Here is a 14,977-nt window from a genome sequence, read left to right as displayed (position 1 = left end):
TGATATTACTAGCTAATCTAGCTTGTCCTGCGTTGCATATAATCGATGCTGTGCTTGTTAATTTATCATTGAATCATAGCCTACTTTGCCAAACGGTTATTTAACAAGCGCATTCGCAAAAAAAGCACTTTCGTTGCACCAATGTGTACCTAACCATAAACATCAACGCCTTTCTTAAAATCAATACACAAGTATATATTTTTAAACCTGCATATTTAATTAATATTGCCTGCTAACATGAATTTCTTTCAACGAAGGGAAATTGTGTCACTTCTCTTGCGTTCATTGCACACAGAGTCAGGGTATATGCAGCAGTTTGGGCCGTCTGGCTCGTCGCGAACTCATTTGCCAGAATTTTACGTAATTATGACATAACATTGAAGGTTGTACAATGTAACAGGAATATTTAGACTTAGGGTTGCCACCCGTTTGATAAAATACGGAACCACCAGCTTTCATATGTTCTCATGTTCTGAGCAAGGAACTTAAACATTAGCTTTCTTACATGGCACATATTGCACTTTTACTTCTCCAAAACTTTGCTTTTGCATTATTTAAACCAAATTGAACATGTTTCATTATTTATTTGAGGCTAAATTGATTTTTATTTATTATATTAAGTTAAAATAAATGTGTTCATTCAGTAGTATTGTTGTAATTGTCATTATTACATAGAAATAAATGTTAAAAATCGTCCGATGAATCAGTTTCGGCCTTTTTTGGTTCTCCAATAATCAGTATCGATGTTGAAAAATCACTCGGTCGACCTCTATTCTCCAGGCATTGTAAAGATCTGATATTCCTCACATGCCTGTGTAGAACGTGTGTATGTGGAATAGGCCTACTCCCAATCTCACCCACCTCTGGGTTTGACTCCATCTAGCATACAGGGGACATCTGGCCAGCCGATAGACACCCAATGCCATGTATTGTCACCTAGCCTCACCTTTAACCTCTGACACCCAGCTGCCTCACCTGGCTACAGCTGGACCCCTAAATACCTGGAGCAGAGTCCCTCAACCCCCGGTCTCTGGACCAGCACTGGTCCTTGGGATGTTGCTGACCGGTCCTTCAGATGTGTTATTTGTGTATCGTTGTACATGTAGGTCTGGGTATAAGTGTGCGAACTAACCATTTACATATAGAAAGTCCTCATGAATACACAGGTATGTGGTGGCTGAGGTGATACACAGGGGTGAACATATTATTTGTCTGCCTTGAGCTAGGTTAAGTTTGTGTTTTAGCAATTCGCAACACAGCGTCTAGTCTGATGGAAACTCACACAAAGACTATGGTGTTTAAGGACCTAAATTGCCTACAAGGGATGTAGCTTTTTGGCGCTAATCTATTTAGCACCAGCTCAGATCTCATCGTGAGGCGATCGACAGATCGCAAGATAATCTGTCAGTATACATTTGTTGTAGCCTAATAAAAAAACACATTCAACCCAATTATCTCACACACAAAAAACATCAACCATACTGGTGTTGAAACGTTATGCTTTACGCGGATACAATGTAAGCAATCCACGGACACGTTTCCACTGAAATCGTGCATCGCTTACAGATAGATGTCAGAGAATTCCAAGGCAGTCCGTGCTACATCGTAGCTACCATGCTACGCATGCTGCTCGCACTTGAAATAACAATGGGAGACATTTTGTTTCATCTAACCTTGTAATATCAGAAACTACTCAGAGGTGTTGCGACTTGCGACCCCGTTTGTTTACAACCAGACTATTTTACTGTCAGTTATGTCCACGTTTCCCCATTAGAGAAGGGGTCTCAACCACGTAATTATGCTAGCTACTTTGTAGCTAAATTAGCTATTGCCCTGTAGGCTACATACAGAACCGTAGCCAACAAGGCATGACCAAACTATTGTTTGCAGCAATTAAACAACGCGTTCCGGAGCGCTTGTCAGACAAACCGAGATGCAGACGCTGTCCAAACGTTATACAGCACAGGCTAGTGACTGCATATTTAGTCTGGGTAATATTTGCAAATAGCTTAACGTTAGTGGCTACAGTAGGCTATTCGACAACGCTAGCCTAGCCATCTGGTGTTCTGCTGGGGCTTACCTTTGACTCCAACTACCCGTGGTTGGAATTATTTATTTGATTCTGTATTATTCAGCTGGTAGATAGTTCCAAGAAGTATTGGTCGGTGACAATAAAAGTAGGCTATGTTCGCTATTTTTCCTTATATCCGCAACAGTGTCTCTTGTCTGTCTTCAAGTTGTAACGTTCGCTCCCATGTCTGGATGTGGCGAATCGTTTCCCCTTTAAAACTGTAGCTGGCAGCCTCGTCGAATGTCCCTCAAAAGATCCGTATCACTGCTTGTCCGGCGTCGTCACTACTCGGAATGTAAGCATGCACAAAAGTGAGAAGAATCGCTGTGTAGTAGTTGGTCCTTGCTCCGAGCAGCCGTTTTTGCCTATGAAACTGGATTGCATACCTCCCTGACTATTGCACAATGGCCCGCCAGCTAGAATATATTCATGAGATCACGGGGCTGTTGTCTCCGACGGGAGAAAGGCATTTTTCATGTCCCTCACACACCCTACACAAGGCTAGCGACTGACTTTTCTCCTCGCCCCTAGACCAGAGTAGCTGATCATTACAGAAGGAGTCATCGAGAGAGATGTCACCCCTGCCTCCACGGTGACGTCGGTTCGGTAACGATCGTTAATCATTCCCATTGACGATTACATTTTGTATATTGTATATTAGGTCTGTTTCAGAATGGTAGCCTGTTTATTCAGAGGAAATGATTTAGAGTTGCAGGTAGACATCTATAGAATATAGGCCTACAAATATAGATTTCCACAGGGTAAGTGATGCATGTCTATTCTATGCATTACATTTTTATTGGAAGCAAATGAAACTATGGCCTTTTGTTGTCATCGTTAAAATCAGCAGTTCTCATTGACACAAAGCATCAGTGGCAGGATAGTCATTTTCTGTTTGATACATTGGTGTGTCAATTAATTAGAGGAAGAGAGGGGTAATGGAAGGACAAAGTCACACACCTGTCCCTTTCTACAGCAGCAAGAGGGGGAGGGGTGAGCGAGATGGACCGGGTTTAGAGAGAGAGCACACTAATGTCTGACACTTTTATCCCTCTCAGGTGTTCCCATGGCTCTGCCTGTTCTCAGGTATCTGGGAATGCCCCTTACATGCATTGTAGGGGTATAGGGGCTAAGGGAAGTATCTGAGGTGTCTAGCAGCTAATACTCAACCTTAAAAACACTTAACCGGAGTTGTGTTTAGTATGTCACAAGCACAATGTCTTGAAACCGAAAACCAAAATATGTGCTGTTATTGAACACATTCCGTTTTACTTTGTGTTTCAAAACATTTTGTACCTACTAAACGTGACCCAGGCTGAGGGTAACAGATCGTACCCCTGCAGACTGAGAAGGGGGAGATGAGTTGGGTTACACCAGTGTCTGTGTGTGATATAGCACTGGTAGGGGGTCTCTTGTGTAGATCAGTGCTTCTCAAACCTTTCCTCTGGGACCCCAACCCATAACTGTCGAATTCCATAACTAGCACACCTGATTCAATTTTATTATATATATATATATTTTTTTCACCTTTATTTAACCAGGTAAGCTAGTTGCTACTGCGACCTGGCCAAGATAAAGCAAAGCAGTGCGACACAAACAACAACACAGAGTTACACATGGAATAAACAAGCATACAGTCAATAACACAATAGAAAAAAAATAAAGTATATATACAGTGTGTGCAAATGGCGTGAGGAGGTAAGGCAATAAATAGGCCATAGTAGCAAAGTAATTACAGTTTAGCAAATGAACACTGGAGTGATAGATGTGCAGATGATGATGTGCAAGTAGAAATATTGGTGTGCAAAAGAGCAAAAAAGTAAATAAAAACAATATGGGGGTGAGGTAGGTAGATTGGATGGGATATTTACAGATTGGCTATGTACAGCTGCAGCGATTGGTTAGCTGCTCAGATAGCTGATGTTTAAAGTTAGTGAGTGAAATATAAGTCTCCAGCTTCAGCGATTTTTGCAATTCGTTCCAGTCATTGGCAGCAGAGAACTGGAAGGAAAGGCGGCCAAAGGAGGTGTTGGCTTTGGGGACGACCAGTGAGATATACCTGCTGGAGTGGGTGCTACGAGTGGGTGTTGTTATCGTGACCAGTGAGCTGAGATAAGGCGGAGCTTTACCTAGCATAGACTTATAGATGACCTGGAGCCAGTGGGTCTGGCGACGAATATGTAGCGAGGGCCAGCTGACTACGCATACAGGTCGCAGTGGTAGGTGGTATAAGGGGCTTTGGTGACAAAACGGATGGCACTGTGATAGACTGCATCCAGTTTGCTGAGTAGAGTATTGGAAGCTATTTTGTAAATGACATCGCCGAAGTTGAGGATCAGTAGGATAGTCAGTTTTACGAGGGTATGTTTGGTGGCGTGAGTGAAGGAGGCTTTGTTGCGAAATAGGAAGCCAATTCTAGTTTTAATTTTGGATTGGAGATGTTTAATGTGAGTCTGGAAGGAGAGTTTACAGTCTTGCCAGACACCTAGGTATGTGTAGTTGTCCACATATTCTAAGTCAGAAACGTCCAGAGTAGTGATGCTAGTCGGGCGGGCGGGTGCGGGCAGCGAACGGTTGAAAAGCATGCATTTGGTTTTACTAGCGTGAATGAGCTAATCAGCAAGCCCTTAATTAGCTGAATCAGTCGTGCTAGTGGTGAAATGTAACAGGTATGTGAAACAACTCAGTTCCTGAGGATTGGTTTAAGGAACACTGCTGTAGTAGAGAAGACAGGTTCTAAAGTGTGTGTCAAGATGGAAACTAAAAAGCTTTCCTTCCTTTCTGTGCCTTCCCTTGATCTAGTGCGGTTGGTATGTTCCACCCTAGGGCAATCACATACTGTATCATGTGAATTAGCCAGATGGGAGAGGGGGAAGAGAGGGGTGCAGTGGGAGAGAGGTTGTAGGGTGGAATATAGGGGGTGTAGAGGGAAAGAGGGGGTGCAGAGGGAGAAAGGAGGTTGACAGGGAAAGAGGGGAGTGAAGAGGGGATGGGAGGGAGAAATCAAAGGACAGAGGGGGTGGAGAGGGAGGGAGGTGGGATGAAAAGAGGGGGTAGGAGGGGTAAATCGAGGGGGAGAGAGGGGGCTGCAGTGGGGAACGACAGAGAGGTGGGTGGAGAGGCAGAGCTGGAGGGAGAGGGTGGTGAGGAGAACAATAGATGAAGAGTGTTGTTGACTACGGCTGAACAGAGCTGCCCTCTCCTGATGTCAGGTCAGAGCAATACACAAGGGAACGTGTGTGTGTGTGTGTGTGTGTGTGTGTGTGTTTGTGTGGGACGACAAAGCCAGTGTTGGCAGACCATAGTGTCTGATCAGACAGTCACACAAGACTGAATACACAGTTACTACTCTGTTTATAGACACCTTATAGATGATGAATATACATGAAGTGGTCATAAAACTACAGCTGGTTTATGTGTGCACGTGTGTGAGTGTGAGGGGGCAGACACAAATACACACACACACACACACACACACACACACACACACACACACACACACACACACACACACACACACACACACCTTGTACATTAAGTCCTGACCTGATGTAAAACACAGTTATTCAGTGTTAGGTACAGAGCTGTTCATAGCCCATCACTAGCAGAGATTCAGAAGCAAGGACACATTGCTCAGTATGCACTGAGGTAAGTCTGAGTTGTGTGTGTGTGTGTTTATAGGTGTCTGCAGTGTGTGTGCAGAGGTGTCTGCAGTATTCTGCTAGAGGGCAGCGTAGCGTGGAGAAAACACTCCGACCTGCAGTTTTCCGTTGCCCTGGAAACAGGTAGAGATCCTCTCCTGTTCTTCATCTTTCTCTCCTCTACCCAGTGTCCCCTCCTCCTCCTCTCCCTCCTACTCCTTCTCTTCCCTCTTCCCCCCACCGCCTCCTCTTCACCCTCCTCCTCCTCCCTTAATTCCTTCCTCTCCACCCCCGTCCTATGCCCCCTCCCCCCACGACCTGCCGCAGCGCGAACACACACACTCACCAACTCCCCACCATTCCAATTCACTGCAGTCATTTAACAACCGACTCTTCCTGACTCCCACTCCACATACTAGCACACAGAGTGAATGCACACACACACACATGCTTACAGGGCACAGGGTCAAATGGTGCTTCAGTATTGATCTGATATTTGTGTGTGTGTGTGTGTGTGTGTGGTTGAGACAGGAGGATCACTATTGCAGCAATATGACCTCCAGCTAATCTCTCAGAAGAGAGGGAGGGAGAGAAATAAGAGAGGGAGGAGAGAGAAGAGAAAGAGAGAGACAAGAAGGAGAGAAAGAGAGTAAAAGAAAGAGGGAGGGGGAGAGAGAGTGTGTGAAGTGTCTGCATGTGATTATGTCTGTTTCTGCACTGCTATTGCTGCAGCTGATGATGGAGACAAAGGGAATGGAAGCTTTTTCCTTTCTTTCTCTCTCTCTCTCTTTCTATTTCTCCCTCTCCTGTGCTGACCTTCTGTCTCTTACACTATTTTACATTATTTTAGAGACGCTAGACACACACACAGACACAGGTGTGTGTGCTTACCCACACATGCAAGGTAGCCTTTCTTCATTTTCTGGCCTTTCTTGGTCAGTGTTTTGTTTTTCTGTTTTCTCAGTGCATTCCATTGTGGTGACTTCTCTCTGGCCAGGGGCGGAACATTCCACAGAAATGGCTGACCCACAATAACACACACACAGGCAGGAAGAGTGAACAAGGGTCTCCACCCTCGCTCAGCCAAATACAGTAGTCCTACACACACACACACACACACACACACACACACACACACACACACACACACACACACACACACACACACACACACACACACAACTCATCCATGTAATGACACATACTGCTCATACAATCTCTAGCAATGTGTAGTCCCTGATTTTCCCTCTCATATTTGCAGACCACATGCCTAAGGCAAACTGATACAGTTACCATCTGCCTCTCTACCCCTCACACTCACACAGCCTAGTGACTGGGACTGGCACAGTTATCGTATCGTCGTGTATCCAACAATTAAAGACAAAAATCGTGAACAAAAAAAAAAGATAATCATCTTAATATTCATTTTAGGAGTAGGTGGGATACAACTTTGTATTCAAGTAGATATAGTTTTACCCTATAGCAGTTTTAAATGTTTACAGGAAATGGGTAAAGTTGGTAGTCATTTGACGAGTAGAACAGCACGAACGGGAGGAGAAGCTTAATTTCCAAAAGTTCAAATGGTCAGAACCATTTTTTTTGTGTGTATTTTACCCCCTTTTTCTCCCAATTTCTTGATATCCAAATGCGATCCCATTACAATCTTGTCTCGTCGCTGCAACTCCCCAACAGGCTCGGGAGAAGTGAAGGTCGAGTCATGCGTCCTCCAACACATGACCCGCCAAACAGCGCTTTTTAACAACCGCCCTCTTAACCTGGAAGCCAGCTGCACCAATGTGTAGGAGGAAACATCGTTTATCTAACTATCGGAGTCAGCCTGCAGTCGCACGGCCCGCCACAAGGAGTCACTAGAGCGCAATGAGCCAAGTAAAGCCCCCCCAGCCAATCCTCTAACTCGGATGACGCCGGACCAATTGTACACAGTCCTATGGTACTCCAGGTCACGGCCGGTTGTGACACAGGCCGGGATCGAACCCGGGTCTGTAGTGACGCCTCAGAACCATTCATTTTTGAGACAGGGGTGTTCCCAAAGCTGTGCTCTAGTCATTAGGTATTTCATTGCTAATTTTCAAAAATGCATTATGATGCATTACATTACTAGCTCAAAACATTTTAAAACAATTTTGACAATAACCAAGTCTATTTGCATGACAATTAACTGTTACCCAAAATTCCATAATCCTCACAGCCCCACATACCTGTGTCTGTGTGCCCTGACTACACACACACACACACACACACACACACACACACACACACACACACACACACACACACACACACACACACACACACATTCACAACAGTGGAGGCTGCTGAGGGGATGACAGCTCATAATAATGGCTGGAATGGAGTCAATGGAATGGTATCAAACAAATCAAAGATGTGGTTTCCATGTGGTTGATACCACTCCATTGACTTCATTCCAGACATTATTATGAGCTGTCCTCCCCTCATCAGCCTCCACTAACACACACAGGCATGTACACATACAGGTCCACAGGCATGTCATGCACGAACACACAAACAACTCCAACCCCTCCATCTGTCCAGAAACATATTGATAACAGACCGATGGTGTGTTTTAATAGTCCATCCTATCTTTGCCTCTTATTCTGTGTTTCCAGATCAGATTAGGGAATTAGTGGAGAATGAGGAGACAGCGCATAAAATTGACGACACCAGAGCCCCTGGATTACACTGTCTATCACCGCCACCTTGTGTTCAAGGGTGGTCTTGACAGTTACTCTTCCACATAGCGAATTTGCACAGATACCTGCTTTATTTCGTGCTGGATATGCAATGACAAATGATCAAATGTGCGAATAAAATAACTAGCTAGTTAAGTCTATTGAGTGTAGTCAATTTGGTTCTAAAGGCAGAAATGATCTGTTTGGTTTCTAAAAGGTAAATGGGCGGAGTTTAACAGATGCACAACTTTTAAAAACAAGCGGAGGTTTGAACTGAGAATCTTGTTAATTAAACTTTGACATACAAGTTGTAATGTTTTGAAATCATTATTGTGTCACAGATAAGTGTGACAATATCGCTAAAATACAACTAGCCGCCTGACTTGAAGCAAAGAATAATTCATCAGAGCAAGCTAGCTAGCTAGCTATGCATTTAGCAATCTCAAATTAATAAATAGAGCTAGCTAGGTAGCTAGGTGTCAAATCTACAAGTCAGCTAACATTTTCTTGATTGAAATTTAATCAACTATATGAATTTAAGAAAATGGGGATGGACAGATAGCTAGCTAATTTTCCTCCAACATCGGACACTCTCTAGCGGTTGGAGGATTAAATCACTTTGAGCTCAACATTTAAATGGCCTGGAAAATAACGGTACGTTTTGCAACTAAAGACACCTTTCTAGCTAGCTGACCACCGATTTTCATTGCAGTTTATGTAAATTAAGTTATGTTTTGAGAGTTTTCAAAAAAGTTATATATATATACACACATACATGCATACATATAATTTAATATCCAACTTTTTACCTAAATTATTCAAACTCATATGTGAGTATTAACCTGTTATCTACTTTCTCAAAACAAAAGATGAATCTGTAAAACAAAGAATGAGACAGTATTTGGTTACAACACTGAAGAAGATGATTTAATGATGAATGATTTTTAAGAGTACAGGAGGGCATACCGGGCTACGCAATGAAAAGTTGACATTCAAGTATTATGTTTTTACTGGAAGGCTAGCCAACTAGTCAACTATCTAGTAAACACTTCGGATACGAGGCTGGTGTCTATTTTTTAACAAAATTAAACATATATCTTGTAATTGAACAAAATAGTAAGATGGCGAATAACTGGGGACCAGGTTTTTATTTTTTTAAATGTAACCTTTATTTAACTAGGCAAGTCAATTATAAACAAATTCTTATTTACAATGACGGCTTATCCCGGCCAAACCCGGACGACACTGGGCCAATTGTGCGCCACCCTATGGAACTCCCAAATCACGGACGGATGTGATACAGTTTGAAACCGAACCAGGGACTGTAGATGCAGGGACCTCTTGCACTGAGATGCAGTGCCTAAGACAGATGCGCCACTTGGGATACCATATACCGATAATAAAGGACATATTTTTTTTGTTGCTAAACCGCTTATCAAAAAGCTGACTGTAGTAGTATTTCCATTGAAATGTCAAACACCAATAATGACAAAACATTGATGGCTTTTTCACAAGATAACGCTGTTGAATATACCGATAATATGATAATTACTAATGTTGAGTCATAGAATAGAACTAGCTAGCTAGGTCGCAAATATCAATTAATCTGCTTCCACTTAATTTATCAGAATATTTAGTTGAATAAATTTAAACATTTCAATGGACTGTTATGCTTCACTGGGGGCAGAAACATAAAATGCTACGCTAAATGTAGCTTAGCTGAGCAGAGAGCTATTTCCTTAAATTGAATAATGAAATAGAAATCGCTAGCAAGTTAGGTGACAAATCTGCCAGTAAATCTGTTCGTTGAATAAGTGATATAAACCAGAAAAAATGTCTAGCTCTTTTTTATGATTCAACATTATCTGCTTAACCAGCTAGTCCAGTTTAGTTTAGCATTTTACATTTCGGGAACCCAGGGCTAGTTCATTCCATTTTTTTGTTTATTTAGTTTATTCCACAAAATACTGATGAAGTGGGTGATTACTTAATGGTATATTTGAGACCTAGCTAGCTAGCTTTATTCTATGACTCAACATTTAGTAAGAGATCTGCAAATCAACTAGCTCTGTTTAGCTTAGCAATTTACATTGCTGTCCTCGTTTGTGTAGTTTATTCAACTTAACATTTCAATAAAACAAATGTTAGCTGACTTTCTTGTATATTTGCTAGCTAGCTCCATTCACTAATTCAATATGAGTAGCTAATTCTGTAGCTATTCTGAGTTCAAACCTATTCCATGTTTCCAAAAGTTGTGCAACTGTTAAACTCTGACCATTGACCTTTTAGAAACCAATCGGATTTGTTCTTCCCTAAACCAAACAGATTATTTCTGCCCTAAGAACAACGTTGATTTCACTTCATAAAAACACGCACGTATGGCGTTACGTCATATGCACAGTCGACGTGCTTGAAAATTTGCCTAGTCTACGTTTCACTTTCATTTTCAGGATTGCTGGAACTTCGCGGAGAGTTCTAGATGGAAAAGAACATATTTTTGCTCTTCAGAAATTAGCTGCAGATTCGGGCATCATTTAAGTGAGTAGCCCACCTACACAATGTATCCCCGGTGCGTGTAACGTTTATCAATCCAATTATCAAATAGGATTGTTCAATTTGAATAATAGAAACGGAGTTAAACATTTTCAATGTTGTAATTGACCTTGTGTCGTTTGAAAAGGGAAAGTAAAAATATTGGTGCGGTTAGGAAAACTGGGTGATTGTCAAATACATGGTTCTAGTGGACGCCACTAGGCTACTACAGTGCACAGGGCGAGACCCTATACTCATCCAAAGTGATAATTGGTTGTGTATGGTCCGATCGGTCCTTTTACTCTTGACACATTGGCTTCCGGGTTAAGCGGGCGGGTGTTAAGAAGCGCTGTTTGTTATGTTTCAGAGGACGCATGACTCGATCTTCGCGTCCCGAGCCCGTTGGATGAGACAGGATATAATTTGTGGAGAAAAATAAATAAAGAACCAACACACACACACACACATACCAGAGCAGACAGGAAAGCGAGTGCTACGATTCACGGACTTCGGCCCTTTAGAGGCGAAGTTGGGCACATATAACAGGCCGTCACTGTGCGCAAACACGCACACATACATACAACTTCAGACTATAGGCATACACTCTTCTAATGGCCATGGTGCGTTATGAGCACAACCTGATGAAGAAACTCTTAGCTCTGTCACTGACTGAGAAGAGACCTGGGATTGAGTCCCTATCATTCTGCCCTCTGAAGTGGCTACAATGTTCTGCTGTGTAGCAAACACCTTTCGTAGCCTACAGTAGTTTAGAAGTCTTAACATCTTGGCCTATGTGACAAAAGGAACGTTCAGAATCAATAATCTTTGTGTAATGGCAACTTAACGACCATGGTGCTTTACTAACAGTAGCATTTCCCCCTTATGGCAACTATTCTAAACTACTGTAAATAGTACATGAGCACACCCAATGAAACAAATGATCTTGAGATATGTTGCTATGTCTAACTGCCTTCCAAATTCGCTACAACTGCTATTTTGCTGCCCATTACAAACCTACACTGGCCCACTATATTGAGAACCCATAACCTGTACGCTAACAGTAGGTTGCAGTGGGCAAGTGAAATTAAATGAGACTATAGTTTAACGGCATTATAGGTCTATAGGCCTATCCAATGACTGTGGGAAGAGTGAAGGAGGGATTTTATGCAAACGTGTCTGTGGGACGAGAGGCAACTCAAGGACCACTCCTGCAAAGCAATGTAATTTAGGTGCCGTTTGAATATATTCATGGATGGATTCTCAGTTTCTTGAAATACTTTTTGTATTTAGATCAATTATTATGTGGGCACCTGCTCTTCTAGTATCTCATTCCAAAATCATGGGCATTATTATGGAGTTGCTACTAAAACAGTCTCCACTCTTCTGGGAAGGCTTTCCACTAGATGTTGGAACATTGCTGCGGGGACTTGCTTCCATTCAGCAACAAGAGCATTAGTGAAGTTGGGCACCGATGATGTGCGATTAGGCCTGGCTCACAGTCGGAGTTCCAATTCATTCCAAGTGTGTTCAGTGGGGTTGAGGTCAGGGCTCTGTGCAGGCCAGTCAAGTTCTTTCACACTAATCTCAACAAACCATTTCTGTATGGACCTCGCATTGTGCACAGGGGTATTGTCATGCTGAAATAGGAAAGTGCCTTACAGAAACTGTTGCCACAAAGTTGGAAGCACAGAATCGTCTAGAATGTCATTGTATGCTGTAGTTTTAAGATTTCCCTTCACTGGAACTAAGAAGCCTACCCCGAACAATGAAAATCAGACCCAGACCATTACTCCTCCTCCTCCAAACAAAGTTGGCACTATGCATTCGGCAGGTAGTGTTCTCCTGGCATTCGCCAAACCCTGATTCGACTGCCAGATGGTGAAGCGTGATTCATCACTCCAGAGAACGCTTTTCCACTGCTCCAGAGTCCAATAGTGGCGAGCTTTACACCACTCCAGCTGATGCTTGGCATGGTGATCTTAGGCTTGTGTGTGGCTGCCATGGAAACCCATTTCGTGAAGCTCCCGTCGAACAGTTCTTGTGCTGACGTTGCTTCCAGAGGCAGTTTGGAACTCGGTAGTGAGTGTTGCAAGGACAGACAATTTTTACGCGATCCAGCACTCGGTGGTCCCATTGTATGAGCTTGTGTGGCCTAGATGTTTCCATTTTACAATAACAGCACTACCAGGGCAGAAAATTGACCAACTGGCTTGTTGGAAAGATGGCATCCTATGACGGTGCCACGTTGAAAGTCACTCTTCAGTAAGGCCATTCTACTGCCAATGTTTGGCTATTGAGATTGCATGGCTGTTTGCGTGATTCAATGTGCTTGATTTTATACACCTGTCAGCAATAGGTGTGGCTGAAATAGCCAAATCCACTAAATTGAAGGGGTGTCGACATACTTTTGTATACACAGTGTATATTAGATCAATGATCATAGGCTATAGAAATAATCACTGATCTGACATCACTTGGTTGGTAGCCTAGCGTAACATCACCTATCATTCAAGAATGGGAGGACTGAAGGATGCATAGGTTATCCCAAATCAGGAGCATCATTTCCATTATAGGCTATGCATTTATCTCAGCTATACCGCTAACTTGTACGGTGAACTAGGCTACTAGTTCACCGTACACAAGCTAGTGTCTCGACCTTTAATAGGTTCTAACAATGGACCGTAACATTGCTGTCTCAGACGCTGCTTTACCTGAACCCCTGCCCCAAGATGTTCATCACAGGGGTTCGGGGGGCAACTCGTGAGTCGACAGGGACATGCAATAGATCTCGGCACAATCTGTGCATTAGGCTACATTCACAAGATAACAAGCCTATGAGGCTACTTCATTGAATGTTTACATAAAACACAATGCCATTACGCACAGATTTGTAAGTTTACCTTCCATTTCAACTTATAGGCTAGGCGTAGCTGTTAGACTTTCTATATGCACGGTGTTGGCATACGCAGGGGTTTGAAGATAACATTGTAGCGAAGGGCAATCTGACAGCAACTGATGTACGCAACTCCGTGTCTCTTCACAGTCAGTGACCGTACCATTCAGTGTCCTGACAACGCACAATGGCCGTTAAAATGGTATAGCATTGCTTCGGAGATACCTGGTGTTTCTGTGTGTGTAAGTGTGGACTGGGACCAGAAATCAGCCTTAGCATTTCTAACACACTGGGCCATGTTTTTCCTCAAGGCCCCCCACACCAGCCCATTTATTTCCTTGTAGCCCCCAGTATTAGCCAGATAATTATCTTTTTGCACAAAAACATGCCCTCCGCCCGAAATGCCAGATGGCCAATCCACCCCTGCCACTAAATTACATCCACCACCCACACTTCTCTATGAGATAAAGTGTGCATAGCAATGTGATACACTAACCACCACACTGTTGTTCCTTTGCTCACCCCCTCAGACCATTAACATATTTAGCAAAAAGGAACATTCATAACTTATACCAGTGATTTAAGATATTCTTAGCAGGATAATGTTAAACATGCATGATTTCAGTTTTGAACTGTTGTAAATGTAGCCTACACACAATTTCCTTTTTCTCAAAGTGGAAAAATAAGATCTGACCCAGATGAACCAACATATATAACGGTTCCATCTGCGTGTAGGCCATGAGACCACAATGCACTGCAGCTCTGCAGAGCGTCATGGAAACTCCCTCTCTGTGTGGGCAGAAAGCAGGAAGTGGTGTGATTCTCAGAAACAGGTTTAGGTTTAGAAGTGATATACACACATCAGAATGAAAATAAATGCACAAAAGAAGACATTGTAATGACTTGATTTCTGGAATAGGCTCTTTGAGGATTTAGTTTTTAGCCTTCACCTCCAAGTCAGTCATGAGTCATCCCAGGTTTCAGCATCCCTTAGGTAGAAATAAGTCAGAGTTAGAATCTGTCATTTACAGCTTTATTATTGAGTAAAACATTAATACACAGTAGCAGTTTTTGTTTGCTTGTAAGTAATTGTTTTCCTTGATCATTTGCACACAAAAAAACAAGTTAG

General features: G+C 42.7%; 1 protein-coding gene across 29 annotated transcripts in view; it reads right to left on the bottom strand.

Annotated features, from left to right (window-relative positions):
- Positions 1–2,665, bottom strand: part of LOC109868619 (zinc finger MIZ domain-containing protein 2) — a 43,100-nt gene extending 40,435 nt beyond the window's left edge. For 4 of the 29 annotated variants that reach the window (XM_020458304.2, XM_031803254.1, XM_020458307.2 and 1 more), the window contains exon 1: positions 2,081–2,632. The gene's annotated coding sequence lies outside the window, so the exon portion shown is untranslated. Of the gene's footprint in view, positions 1–2,080 lie in introns of all 29 variants that reach the window. The other 25 variants (XM_020458311.2, XM_031803263.1, XM_031803262.1 and 22 more) reach the window with 20 other exon arrangements.
- Between the last annotated feature and the right edge of the window lie 12,312 nt (positions 2,666–14,977).

The sequence above is a fragment of the Oncorhynchus kisutch genome, linkage group LG23 (assembly GCF_002021735.2).
Source record: "Oncorhynchus kisutch isolate 150728-3 linkage group LG23, Okis_V2, whole genome shotgun sequence".
Classification (NCBI taxonomy): Eukaryota; Metazoa; Chordata; class Actinopteri; order Salmoniformes; family Salmonidae; genus Oncorhynchus; species Oncorhynchus kisutch.
The sequence above is the reverse complement of the archived record's forward strand: the minus strand, read 5'-3'. Positions and strand labels throughout refer to the sequence as shown.